Raw genomic sequence first — 12,259 nt, 5'->3', positions numbered from 1 at the left:
TGAATGCCTTTGGTGGACTGCTGGTTTAACCATCCATCACCAGATCTAGCTGTACCACAAAGTATTAATGGGTCCTGCTCTCCATCACTAAAAGTCCTCACTATTCAATGATTATTTTTTTTATTTTATTTTAATTTTATTTTTATTTAGAGATACAGCACTGAAACAGGCCCTTCGGCCCACCAAGTCTGTGCCGACCAACAACCACCCATTTATACTAACCCTGCAGTAATCCCATATTCCCGACCACCTACCTACACTAGGGGCAATTTACGATGGCCAATTTACCTATCAACCTGCAAGTCTTTGGCTGTGGGAGGAAACCGGAGCAGTCACAGGGAGAACTTGCAAACTCCGCACAGGCAGTACCCAGAATCGAACCCGGGTCCCTGGAGCTGTGAGGCTGCGGTGCTAACCACTGCGCCGCCCTAATCCAGGAACGCAAAGATAACTGCTGGCTTCACTTCACCACAAACGGTCTTCTTAAACCACTCTCGCCTCCAACAAGTGCAAGGAGCTCGTGGACTTCTTTCAAGACCATTCATTCAGTCGCCCATGCCACTTCCCTCTTTCCCTAGCCCATCTGGCCAGACTTTCCCAAATGTTTGTCTCTGCACTAGCTCTGAACTCACATCCTTCTGTGGATTCTAATCAGGTCTCCTGCCTTGCTCTCTGAGCTTATCTTGCCCTCAAGACCTTCGATCCTATTTCGACCGAAGTGCTGACCAGCTAACTTCCCTTCTTGTGCCCCATGTTAGCGGATATTAACTGTTCCCTCTTCCCTTCAAATCTGCTGTCATCACCCCTCTCCTCAAAAAAAAACACCCTTGACCCCACTTACCATGTAAACTAAAGTCCCATCGCCAACCTCCTTTTCTCCTCCAAAGTCCTTGAACATGTTGTTGCCTCTCAGATATATGCCCATCTTTCCTAAAATTCCATGTTTGAATCCGTCCAATCAGGTTTCTATCCCTACCACTGTATTGAAACAGCCAAAGTCGCAAATGAAATTCTGTGATTGTGATCATGAAAAACTATCCCTCCTCATCCTTTTTGACCCATTTTGTAGCCTTCAGCACAGATGACTACACCATAAGAACATAAGAAATAGGAACAGGAGTAGGCCATTCACCCTTTTGAGCCTGCTGTGCTATTCAACAGGATCATGGTTGATGTTATACCTCAAATTCTCCTTCCCACACTACGTCCATCTCCCTCAAATCCATTAGCATGCAAAAATCTAATCTACCTTTGTCTTGAATATACTTGATGACTGAGCATCCAGAGCTTTCTGGGGTGGAGAATTCCAAAAATTCACAATTCTGAGTGAAGAATTTTTTTGTTTCTCAGTCCTAAATGGCCAACCCCTTATTCTGAAAGTGTGACTCCTAATTTAAGGCTTCCAGCCAGGGGAAATGTCCTCCCAGTGATTATCCTGTCAAGCCTCTTAAGAAATTTATATGTTTCAACGAGATCACTTCTCATGCTTCTGAATTCTAGGGCATATTAGAACATTACAGTGCAGTACAGGCCCTTCGGCCCTCGATGTTGCGCCAACCTGTGAAACCATCTGACCTACACTATTCCATTTTCATCCATATGTCTATCCAATGACCACTTAAATGCCCTTAAAGTTGGCGAGTCTACTACTGCTGCAGGCAGGACGTTCCACGCCCCTACTACTCTCTGTGTAAAGAAACGACCTCTGACATCTGTCCTATATCTATCACCCCTCAACTTAAAGCTATGTCCCCTCGTGTTTGCCATCACCATCCGAGGAAAAAGACTCTCACTATCCACCCTATCTAACCCTCTGATTATCTTATATGTCTCTATTAAGTCACCTCTCCTCCTCCTTCTCTCCAACGAAAACAACCTCAAGTCCCTCAGCCTTTCCTCGTAAGACCTTCCCTCCATACCAGGCAACATCCTAGTAAATCGCCTCTGCACCCTTTCCAAAGCTTCCACATCCTTCCTATAATGCGGTGACCAGAACTGCACGCAATACTCCAGGTGCGGTCTCACCAGAGTTTTGTACAGCTGCAGTATGACCTCGTGGCTCCGAAACTCGATCCCCCTACTAATAAAAGCTAACACACCATATGCCTTCTTAACAGCCCTATTAACCTGGGTAGCAACCTTCAGGGATTTATGTACCTGGACACCAATATCTCTCTGTTCATCTACACTACCAAGAATCTTCCCATTAGCCCAGTACTCTGCATTCCTGTTACTCCTTCCAAAGTGAATCACCTCACACTTTTCCGCATTAAACTCCATTTGCCATCTCTCAGCCCAGCTCTGCACCCTACAACATCCTTCGGCACTATCCACAACTCCACCGACCTTAGTGTCATCCGCAAATTTACTAACCCACCCTTCTACACCCTCTTCCAGGTCATTTATAAAAATGACAAACAGCAGTGGCCCCAAAACAGATCCCTGCGGTACACCACTAGTAACTCAACTCCAGGATGAACATTTGCCATCAACCACCACCCTCTGTCTTCTTTCAGCTAGCCAATTTCTGATCCAAAGCTCTAAATCACCTTCAACCCCATACTTCCGTATTTTCTGCAATAGCCTACCGTGGGGAACCTTATCAAACGCCTTACTGAAATCCATATACACCACATCCACTGCTTTACCCTCATCCACCTGTTTGGTCACCTTCTCGAAAAACTCAATAAGGTTTGTGAGGCACGACCTACCTTTCACAAAACCGTGCTGACTATCGCTAATGAACTTATTCTTTTCTAGATGATTATAAATCCTGTCTCTTATAACCTTTTCCAACATTTTACCCACAACCGAAGTAAGGCTCACAGGTCTATAATTACCAGGGCCTGGTATATTTAATCTCTCCTCACAGGAAAATCCTCTCATCTCAAGAACCAGTCCAGTGAACCTTCATTTGCACTCCCTCTAGGAGAAGTATTTCCTTCTTTCAGTATGGAGGCCTAAACGGTACACAGTACTCCAGGTGTGGTCTCACCAAAGCCAGATACAATTGCGTTCAGACACCTTTACTCTTGTACTCTAATCTCTTTGTAATAAAGGCCAACATACCATTTGCTTTCCCAATTGCTTGCTGTAACTGCATGGTCACCCAGGAACCTCTGAGTACCAAACATTCCCAGTTTTTCTACATTTAAAATTTTAAAAAATCTGCTTTTCCATTCTTCCTCCCAAAGTGGACAACTTCAAACTTCGCCATGCCATTCTCTTCCTGTGCCTCTCCACCGTCATCCAGCTTGGTGGAACTGCCCTCACTTGGTTCCTTTCTTCTCACTTATCAAATTGTAGCCAGAGAACTCCCCTCCAAATCACATGCCATTCTGACTTGGAAGCCTTCACTGTCGTTGGGTCAAAATCCTGGAACTCCCTCCCTCACAAGTGGGTGCTCCTACACCACATAGATTTCAGTTTTTCAAGAAAGCAGCTCACCACAACCTTCTCAAGGGTAATTAGCGATGCGCACATCCAATGAACAAATAAAAAAAAAACAAAAAAGGTTACCTGCAATGACTTCTCTTCCCATTCCTGCACTGTTACCTCTGGATCTATCCTTGCCTCCCACCACTATATCTACTTCACCACCTTATCACTTTCTCTAAATTGTCAGACTGCTTGTTCTAATATCCAGTATTAGATAAGCAGAAATTTCCTCCAACTAAACATTGGGAAGACCAAAGCCATTGTCTTCAATGCCCTGCACAAACTCCATTCCTCTCTCTGGCAACTGAGGTTGAACCAGACTGTTCGCAATCTTTGTGTAATATTTGACCCCAAAGTGAGCTTCCGACCACATATTCGCGCCATCACCAAGACCGCTAATTTCCACCTCGATAGCATCCCGTGCCTCCACCTGTGTCCCAGCTCATTTGCTGCTGAAACTCTTTTTTTTTTGTTACCTCTAGACTTGTCTATTCCAACACACTCCTGGCCAGCCACCCTCCATAATTTTCAGCTCATCCAAAACTCTGCTGCCCTTTTCCTAACTTGCACCAAGTCCCATTCACCCATCACCCCTGTGCTCACCTGACCTACATTGGCTTCCAGTTAAGCAACACCTGGATTTTAACATTCTCATCCTGGTTTTTAAATCCCCTCCATGGCCTCAGTCATCTCCATTTCTGTAATCTCCTCCAGCCCCACAACCCTCCAAGATATCTGTTCTCCTCCAATTCTGGCCTTTTGAGTATCCCCAATTTTAATCACTGCACCATTGGTGGCCATACCTTCAGCTGCAAAGGAGCTAAGTTCTGGAATTTCTTACCAAGTGTCTCCATCACGCTTTCCTCTTTTAAGATGCTCCTTAAAACCTACCCTTTGACCAAGCTTTTGGTCAATATCTCACACGGCTCGGTGTCAAGTTTTGTTTACCAACACTCCTGTGAAGCATCTTGGGACATTTTTATGATGCTAAATGTGCTATATAAATACAAATTATTGCCTACGTTATCACGTGTTTCATTTATAAGTGTCATAGTGGTATGAAATCCATTCTATTTCTTAACACAGGAGCATCAGAATTTAAGATCACTCATGCTTGCTTTCAAATAAATTATTCAGAAGTTTGTATCGTGCACACCCCAATAGTTGGGGAAGATGTTTTCAAGAAGGCAAGGGGAGTTTGAAAAATTAATCCATGTAGCCTGTCAGCAAGAAAAGCAGGCAGCTTCATTCTCCACTGGAACCCTTTATATTTACCACAGAGTTGAGAGATTTTTTTTTTTTCCAAAATATACTTTATTCATAAAACTCTGTAAAAATTACATTGCCAAACAGTTTCCAAACAGCACGAAAAAATACAAACATTGCAAAAGAGATCAGTTTCTTTCAATAATGTCATGAGTTTCTTCCCAACCCTTCCGTTTCACAATTGTCATGTCAATTACAGTTTTACATTTACAGCAATTGAGAATATTAACGATACAGTTCGAGGGGCTTCCCATGGTTCCAGCCCCTCAGTCCAGCTTGGTGGGGGAACCTTACACTGTGGTCTTTCCCCATTGAGCCTTTGCTGCGGCTGCCCCAAGCTTTAGTGCGTCCCTCAGCACGTAGTCCTGGACCTTGGAATGTGCCAGTCTGCAACATTCGGTGGTGGACAACTCTTTGCGCTGGAAGACCAGCAAGTTTCGGGCAGACCAAAGGGCGTCTTTCACCGAATTGATAGTCCTCCAGCAGCAGTTGATGTTTGTCTCGGTGTGCGTCCCTGGGAACAGCCCGTAGAGCACAGACTCCTGTGTTACAGAGCTGCTTGGGATGAACCTTGACAAAAACCACTGCATCTCTTTCCACACCTGCTTTGCAAAGGCACATTCCAGGAGGAGGTGGGCGACCGTCTCTTCCCCACCACAGCCAACGCGGGGGCACTGTGCGGAGGGGGCGAGACTTCGGGTGTGCATGAAGGATCTGACGGGGAGGGCCCTTCTCACCACCAGCCAAGCTACGTCTTGGTGCTTGTTTGAAAGTTCTGGTGATGAGGCATTCCGCCAAATGACTTTGACGGTCTGCTCGGGGAACCATCCGACAGGATCCACCGTTTCCTTTTCCCGTAGGGCCTTGAGGACATTCCGTGCAGACCACTGCCTGATGGACCGGTGGTCAAAGGTGTTTTTCCGCAGAAACTGCTCCACGAAGGATAGGTGGTACGGCGCCGCCCAACTGCATGGTGCGTTCCGCGGCAATGTGACCAGGCCCATCCTTCGCAACACCGGGGACAGATAGAACCTCAGCACGTAGTGACACTTGGAGTTTGCGTACTGGGGATCTACACATAGCTTGATGCAGCCGCACACGAAGGTGGTCATCAGGATGAGGGCCACGTTGGGTACATTTTTCCCGCCCTTGTCCAGAGATTTGAACATCGTGTCCCTCCGGACCCGGTCCATTTTAGATCCCCAGACGAAGCGGAAAATGGCTCGGGTGACTGCCACGGCGCAGGAGTGGGGTATGGGCCAGACCTGCGCCACGTAGAGCAACAACGTGAGCGCCTCGCACCTGATGACCAGGTTCTTACCCACAATGGAGAGAGATCGCTGCCCCCATATGCCCAACTTTTGTCGTACCTTGGCTACTCGCTCCTCCCATGTTTTGGTGCACGCCCCGGCACTTCCGAACCATATCCCCAGCACCTTCAGGTAATCTGACCTGACGGTGAAGGGGACAAAGGATCGGTCAGCCCAGTTCCCAAAGAACATGGCCTCGCTCTTGCCGTGGTTAACTTTGGCTCCCGAGGCCAGTTCGAACTGGTCGCAGATGCTCATCAGTCTGCGCACGGACAGCGGATCCGAGCAGAAGACGGCGACGTCATCCATGTACAGGGAGGTTTTGACCTGAGTGCCTCCGCTGCCTGGGATTGTCACCCCTCTTATGCTCGCATCCTTCCTAATAGACTCAGCAAAGGGTTCAATACAGCAAACAAACAAGACCGGGGAAAGAGGACAGCCCTGTCTGACTCCAGATTTGATCGGGAAACTTTCAGATTCCCACCCGTTGATTGAGACTGCGCTACTGATGTTTGTGTAGAGCAGTTGGATCCAATTGCAGATTCCCTCCCCAAACCCCATTTTGGAAAGCACGTCCATCATGTAGGTGTGCGATATCCTGTCAAAAGCCTTCTCCTGGTCCAGGCTGATGAGGCAGGTGTCCACCCTCCTGTCCCGTACGTAGGCGATCGTATCCCTGAGTAGCGCGAGGCTATCAGAGATCTTCCTGCCGGGTACAGTACAGGTCTGATCGGGGTGAATCACCAGCTCCAGAGCAGACTTGACTCGACTGGCTATGACTTTGGACAGAATCTTGTAAATCAACATTAAGCAGTGAGATGGGCCGCCAATTTCTGATTTCTACCCTCTCCCCCTTCTGCTTGTAAATGAGGGTGATGATGCCTTTTCTCATGGATTCTGACATGCTACCGGCCAGGAGCATACTCTCGTATACTTCCAGCAGGTCCGGGCCGACCCAGTCCCACAGGGCCGAGTACAACTCGACCGGTAAGCCGTCGCTCCCGGGAGTTTTACTCGCCTCGAAAGACTCGACGGCCTTTGTCAGCTCGTCCAGAGTTAGCGGCTTGTCCAGTCCCTCCCTCCTGCTGTCATCTAAGACCTCTGTGATAGATGACAGGAAGGACTGGGAGGCTCTGCTGTCTGTGGGCTTCGCGTCATACAGCCCAGCATAAAAGGATTTGCTGATCCTTAGTATGTCGGACTGCGAAGACGTTACCGAGCCATCTTCTTCCTTCAGGCTGCTGATAACAGAGCTCTCTCTGTGTACCTTTTGGAAGAAGTAACGCGAGCACGTCTCATCCTGCTCGATGGAGCGGACTCTGGACCGGAAGATGATCTTGGAGGCCTCCTTGGCAAAGAGCGAGGCCTGCTGGCTCTTCACCTCTTGGAGGTCCTCCTTGACCTCGACCCCCATTGACTGCAACCGGAGTAGATTTTGCATAATTTTCTGGAGTCGGGACAGTTCCCTCTGTCTCTCTCTCGCCTTCTGAACACCTTTGTGGATGAAGAACCTCTTGATGTTCTCCTTAATCGCTTCCCACCAGTGAACTGGAGACTCAAAGAGGGGTTTCACGGTCCTCCAACCATTGTAATCCCTTTTGAGTTCCTCAACGTTCTCTGGGGTCAGCAGTGTCGCATTGAGCTTCCACGTCCCTCTGCCAACCACAGAGTTGAGAGATGGCTCTTCAGTTGATTCTTGGTTGCTAGAAGGACCTCAAGGTGCTGCAACCCAAGTTGGGACTACTGTTAGTGACAGCACTGCAAGGAAAAGGTAGCAATAGATATACTTCAATTTTGGCTGAGGGAGCTGAAGAACTACAAGCAAACTTCAAAAAGTGTGAATCTTCTCACCTCATTTCAAGTATAATAGTGCCAGAGCTCCAGGGGCCGATTTTTCATTGCCGTCCATTACTTTTGAGGTGTCTAGTAGTTAAAAATGACAGGGAAGTAACAGTTCCCTAATGCGCCTGTAAGTTGGTACTCAGCATGCCCACTGTAAACAGGTATGAGACTGCTTACATATGTGAATCAGGACCTTTTGCATGTACAAATGGGTAGAGTGTGAATCTTAAACAAGGGATTGCCAGAGATTGCTCCAAATAAAAATGTCCTGACATATTTTTAATGAAGCCTAAACCAGGCAATGGTTGGGCCACTTGCTGAAAGGTCTTGGACGGGTACAGCTTGGCTGACCTCATGCTCATTTTGGGCGCATGTTTAAAAATCAGGACATCAGATTAAAGAAATTTTGAATTAGTGGTAGTGTCACTGTGCTTTTTACTATTACTGAATATATTCTTATTCTTGGTCATACAGTAACAAACTACATCAGCCATGTAAATAAATATTACAAATGTGAATGACAAAGCCATGTATGTTAATAGAACATTAACACACTTCAATCCCATCTACTTTAATCAAATCAATTTCCTCAGGACCAGCCAATGTTAAAACAATTATTTATCCATTACTGATGTTGTAGATGCCCATTACATTTTGGAGATTTGTTCAATGCAATCAACTACTGACAAGGACAGTTAAATGAAGTCATTAATTGTACCTGTCTCCATACTGTTGAGATGCAAATATACATTCTACCAAATTCAATTTTAAAAGCTGCCATCTTGTAAACATTATGCCTGCAGTGACTGCTTTTGTGTAAGCAGAAACTCAAAATTTAATTGTATTACTACAAACTATTGGATAATGTACATTTGCAGCTAGATCACTTATTGTAGTTGTCACAAAGCAACATTTCAAACTTTGAATTCCAAGTACGATTTACTGTTAACATTCTGAGTGTCTACAATATAATACACACCATATGGTTAAGAACTGGAGGTGGGTCTATGAATTTTATCACAGCACTGAATTTGTTTAGTAGCTTGATGTGATGCAGGTTTGGTTATCATCACACCTGAGAAAAAAAACTCTGCATTGGTGTTGTGCACAGGGTTACATCAGCCGGTCACAGCAATAGGATTGGAACATTATTTCTCAAACATCAGCATCAATGATATCCAATGAAAAAATATTGAGCCTTAGTCCACACATTAGCACAGCTTGCTGGTGATCAATATGTCATTATGCCACAATTCTAGGGTATCATTTGAGTGAATGCAAGCTGCTTCCTGGTCAGAAAACATTGAAGAACAGTTTACAAAACTGTGCACATGATCTTAAATATTTCACCAGCACACCAAATGACGCTTTAACTTGCAGTCATTTTATGTGATCATTTCAGCCCACCTATTTTGATATTTGCATAGAAACTGCCATTTTTGCTCTTATTCAAACTGTGGCACATAATGTTGCATGAAACTGATTAATAGTGGTAGAATATGCTGAATGACAGCTAGTATCTATTAGTGATATGTTAATTGGACCATTATAATTTATCTCCTGCCTGTTGATACATTATATAATATTGTCGGGAAACCCTATATGCCAAATGGGAAATATTAATTTAAATCAGTTGGAAACTTACCTTAGACTTTTAACTAGCAACCAAGATGGCCACTGCCATTAACATCTGAAATACCAGGAGATTGGACTGGAGACACAACGTCTAACAAGCCGCCCAGCCAGGACAATGGCTTTCTCTAAGGTGACTGAATTACCTAGAATGGCTTCATTAGCATGACCGTCAAGGCCATCCCCACCCATTGACTTTGAAAGAGCCAATCTCCTCCAAATGTGAATGAACATCCTGGGGCACATAGAACCTTGAACTTCATTAGGAGATTCCAGAAAAACCTCATTAGAAACAAAGGGGATTGAGAAGAACCATGTGACCACCTGTTCATCTCTGAAGAAACAAGTTTTGTTGCACAGACAAGCAGACAGGCAGTAACTGAGTGGACAGAAGCTGAGAAGGCGGCTGCTGCTCCCCTGCCTCTCTCTCCCAAGAAAACATCATCAAGTGAAAACCGTCTGCGACTGGGGGATCCTCCAAGCCTGCAGTCTGCTACAGCCACGACCAGGGGAAGAGAGCCAATGACAAATTCTGCCAAGAATACAGCTTCAGCAGAGGACTACTGGATTTCCAGACTGTATTTAAGTTCCATTTATTCTGGACTTCAATCCAACCACCAAATGGCAGCTTGAAGGGAGGAGGAGGGTAGTGGCAAGGCTACTAGTTTGAACTGTATTGGAGGATGAATAAAGGTAGGAAAGGGAGAAAAGCTCCAGATTAAATGGGGGTGGTTTTGCTGATTTTTCAAGTCATATCATACTCATGTTGCAGGCAGGTGTGGACCCAATTGAAAAGGTAATCTATTTTGTGTGTGCGATTCTCGTATGAATGTGAGGCATATTTTTAAGTTGGGTTAGAGTGTTAAGTATAATAAACTTACCTCTTTCTTGTTTAAACTCAAGAAAACCTGTTTGATTGGTTCTTTCAAGATCACAGTAATGGTGAAAGATAAAACACTCACGAAGGTGGTTAGTACAACCATTGTTTAAAAGGAATAAACCCTGTTGCGGTCAAATAAGAAGGGGCAAGAGGGGAGTCCCACGTGTGCCAACTTGTCATTGGGCCATCACTTCTTCTTTTCAATTAGGTCCACACCCGCCTGCAACATGAGTATCATATGACTTGAAAAAAAATCAGCAAAGCCACCCCCATTTAATCTGGAGCTTTACTCCCTCTGCTACCTTTATTCATCCTCCAATTCAGTTCAAACTAGTAGCCTTGCCACTCCCCTCCTCCTCCCTTCAAGCTGCTATTCTCTTCTTTCCTCCTTCCCCCATGCCTCCCACCCCCATTAATACAGACATTCTCCCTTCCTTCCTTGTCAATTCTGGCGCTCTCTTCCCAGTTGATGGCCATATGCTCCTTCCTCGACCCTACAAAATACTGCTCAAGCCTTTTACCCATAAAACAGATCACGGGCATGTATGCACCAGGATAAAAAGGAGCTTGATTTACTGCATAAAACACCAGCAGCCAATTCATGAATGCCAGTATTCCAGAATGCAAAACACTAATTGGATATATAAAGAGAGTTCCCTATCTTGAACTTTGCCTCCTTGCTTCCAATGCTATCTGGCCTTTCTTTCTCCCATGTGCCAGGCTTTTCTATTTGCATCTCTTTATCCTTTTAAGATCACTCCCTTCCCCTCAGGTCTCTTTATTATGCACAGAAATACTAAACACATGGTAGCTTTCTTTTAATATATATAATAAACATTAGTTCCTGGTTTGCATGGGAACATGACATGAAATATGGGCAATTTCTGTCCTACCTCAGAAAATATAAGAGCTTTGTCCCAGAAGCAATGTTTTGCATGGGATCAGAAAGGGGTTTTGCTGTGCTATTAGAAAATTACTTTGCAAACTACCTTGGAAGCAGTATCTTAAAATTAATTTTATACAATTGTCCAAGGGTCTCTTTGAATCAAATCCCTGTTAGTAGAGTTTCATAAATACAAATATTTATCATATAAATGCTTTTCCTTTAAAAAATGTGCACATTTTTTATACTATTAGGACATAAACTTAGAAGCAAAAATGCCTGATGTTTTCTACAGCGAATTCCTCGTCACACCCTTGAACACATTATGAAGAAAACCCCTTCCAAACATATGCTGCCCATTGCTCATGAAATCATATGTTCATGTCTGCCAAGGTCACACTAAATTAGCCTGAAAGCACACCACAACTGCCCTGAAGGAGCAACATGGGAAATAACACTGTTTAAAACAAAAGCTGCTGGCTCTAACTCTGCAGAACGTACATGCAACTAAAAAACATTGTAGGGGGAAATTATGGACAGGACAGGAAAAAGTAGATAACATGCACAGTGCTTGTAAATTATATATCAATTAGGTTTTTAATGTTGGCCAGGGGCTGCAAGAAATACTGAGTCTGTTACAAACTGTTGCATAGCTCATGAACTGAAGTAACCCGAGCTCAGACATTGGCCTGTGCTGGTAAAAACCAGTTTGAACTAATTAATTTGTGTGAAAGACAAGGGAGAGATCACAGGAATAGAGCCTTATTTGGACACGGTGGGATACCGGGGTCTTTGGGCCTGGGTCAATAAGGAGAAGATACGAACGAGGTGAGCAGGCCTCAACCAACTGGAAAGAGACAGCACAGTTTTGAAGAGATAAGAAAGAGAATAAGTATGGAGAATCTCAGGCATAGAGCCAGCGAGAAACTCCGGAGACCAACCATAGCGGAAGTGGAAGACCCTGCGTGAGCAACGCGGCAACAACATAAAAGAGAGAGAGAACGGAAC

The 12,259-nt window shown here is 44.9% G+C and overlaps 1 protein-coding gene across 8 annotated transcripts in view; it reads right to left on the bottom strand.

Moving 5' to 3' along the window:
• sytl5 (synaptotagmin-like 5) overlaps positions 1 to 12,259 on the bottom strand; it is a 347,258-nt gene that overhangs the window by 320,277 nt on the left and 14,722 nt on the right. The window lies entirely within an intron of this gene.

Source organism: Heterodontus francisci, chromosome 10 (genome assembly GCF_036365525.1).
Source record: "Heterodontus francisci isolate sHetFra1 chromosome 10, sHetFra1.hap1, whole genome shotgun sequence".
In the NCBI taxonomy this organism is placed as follows: Eukaryota; Metazoa; Chordata; class Chondrichthyes; order Heterodontiformes; family Heterodontidae; genus Heterodontus; species Heterodontus francisci.
Note: the sequence above shows the minus strand (reverse complement) of the source record. Positions and strands in the feature narration are given on the sequence as shown.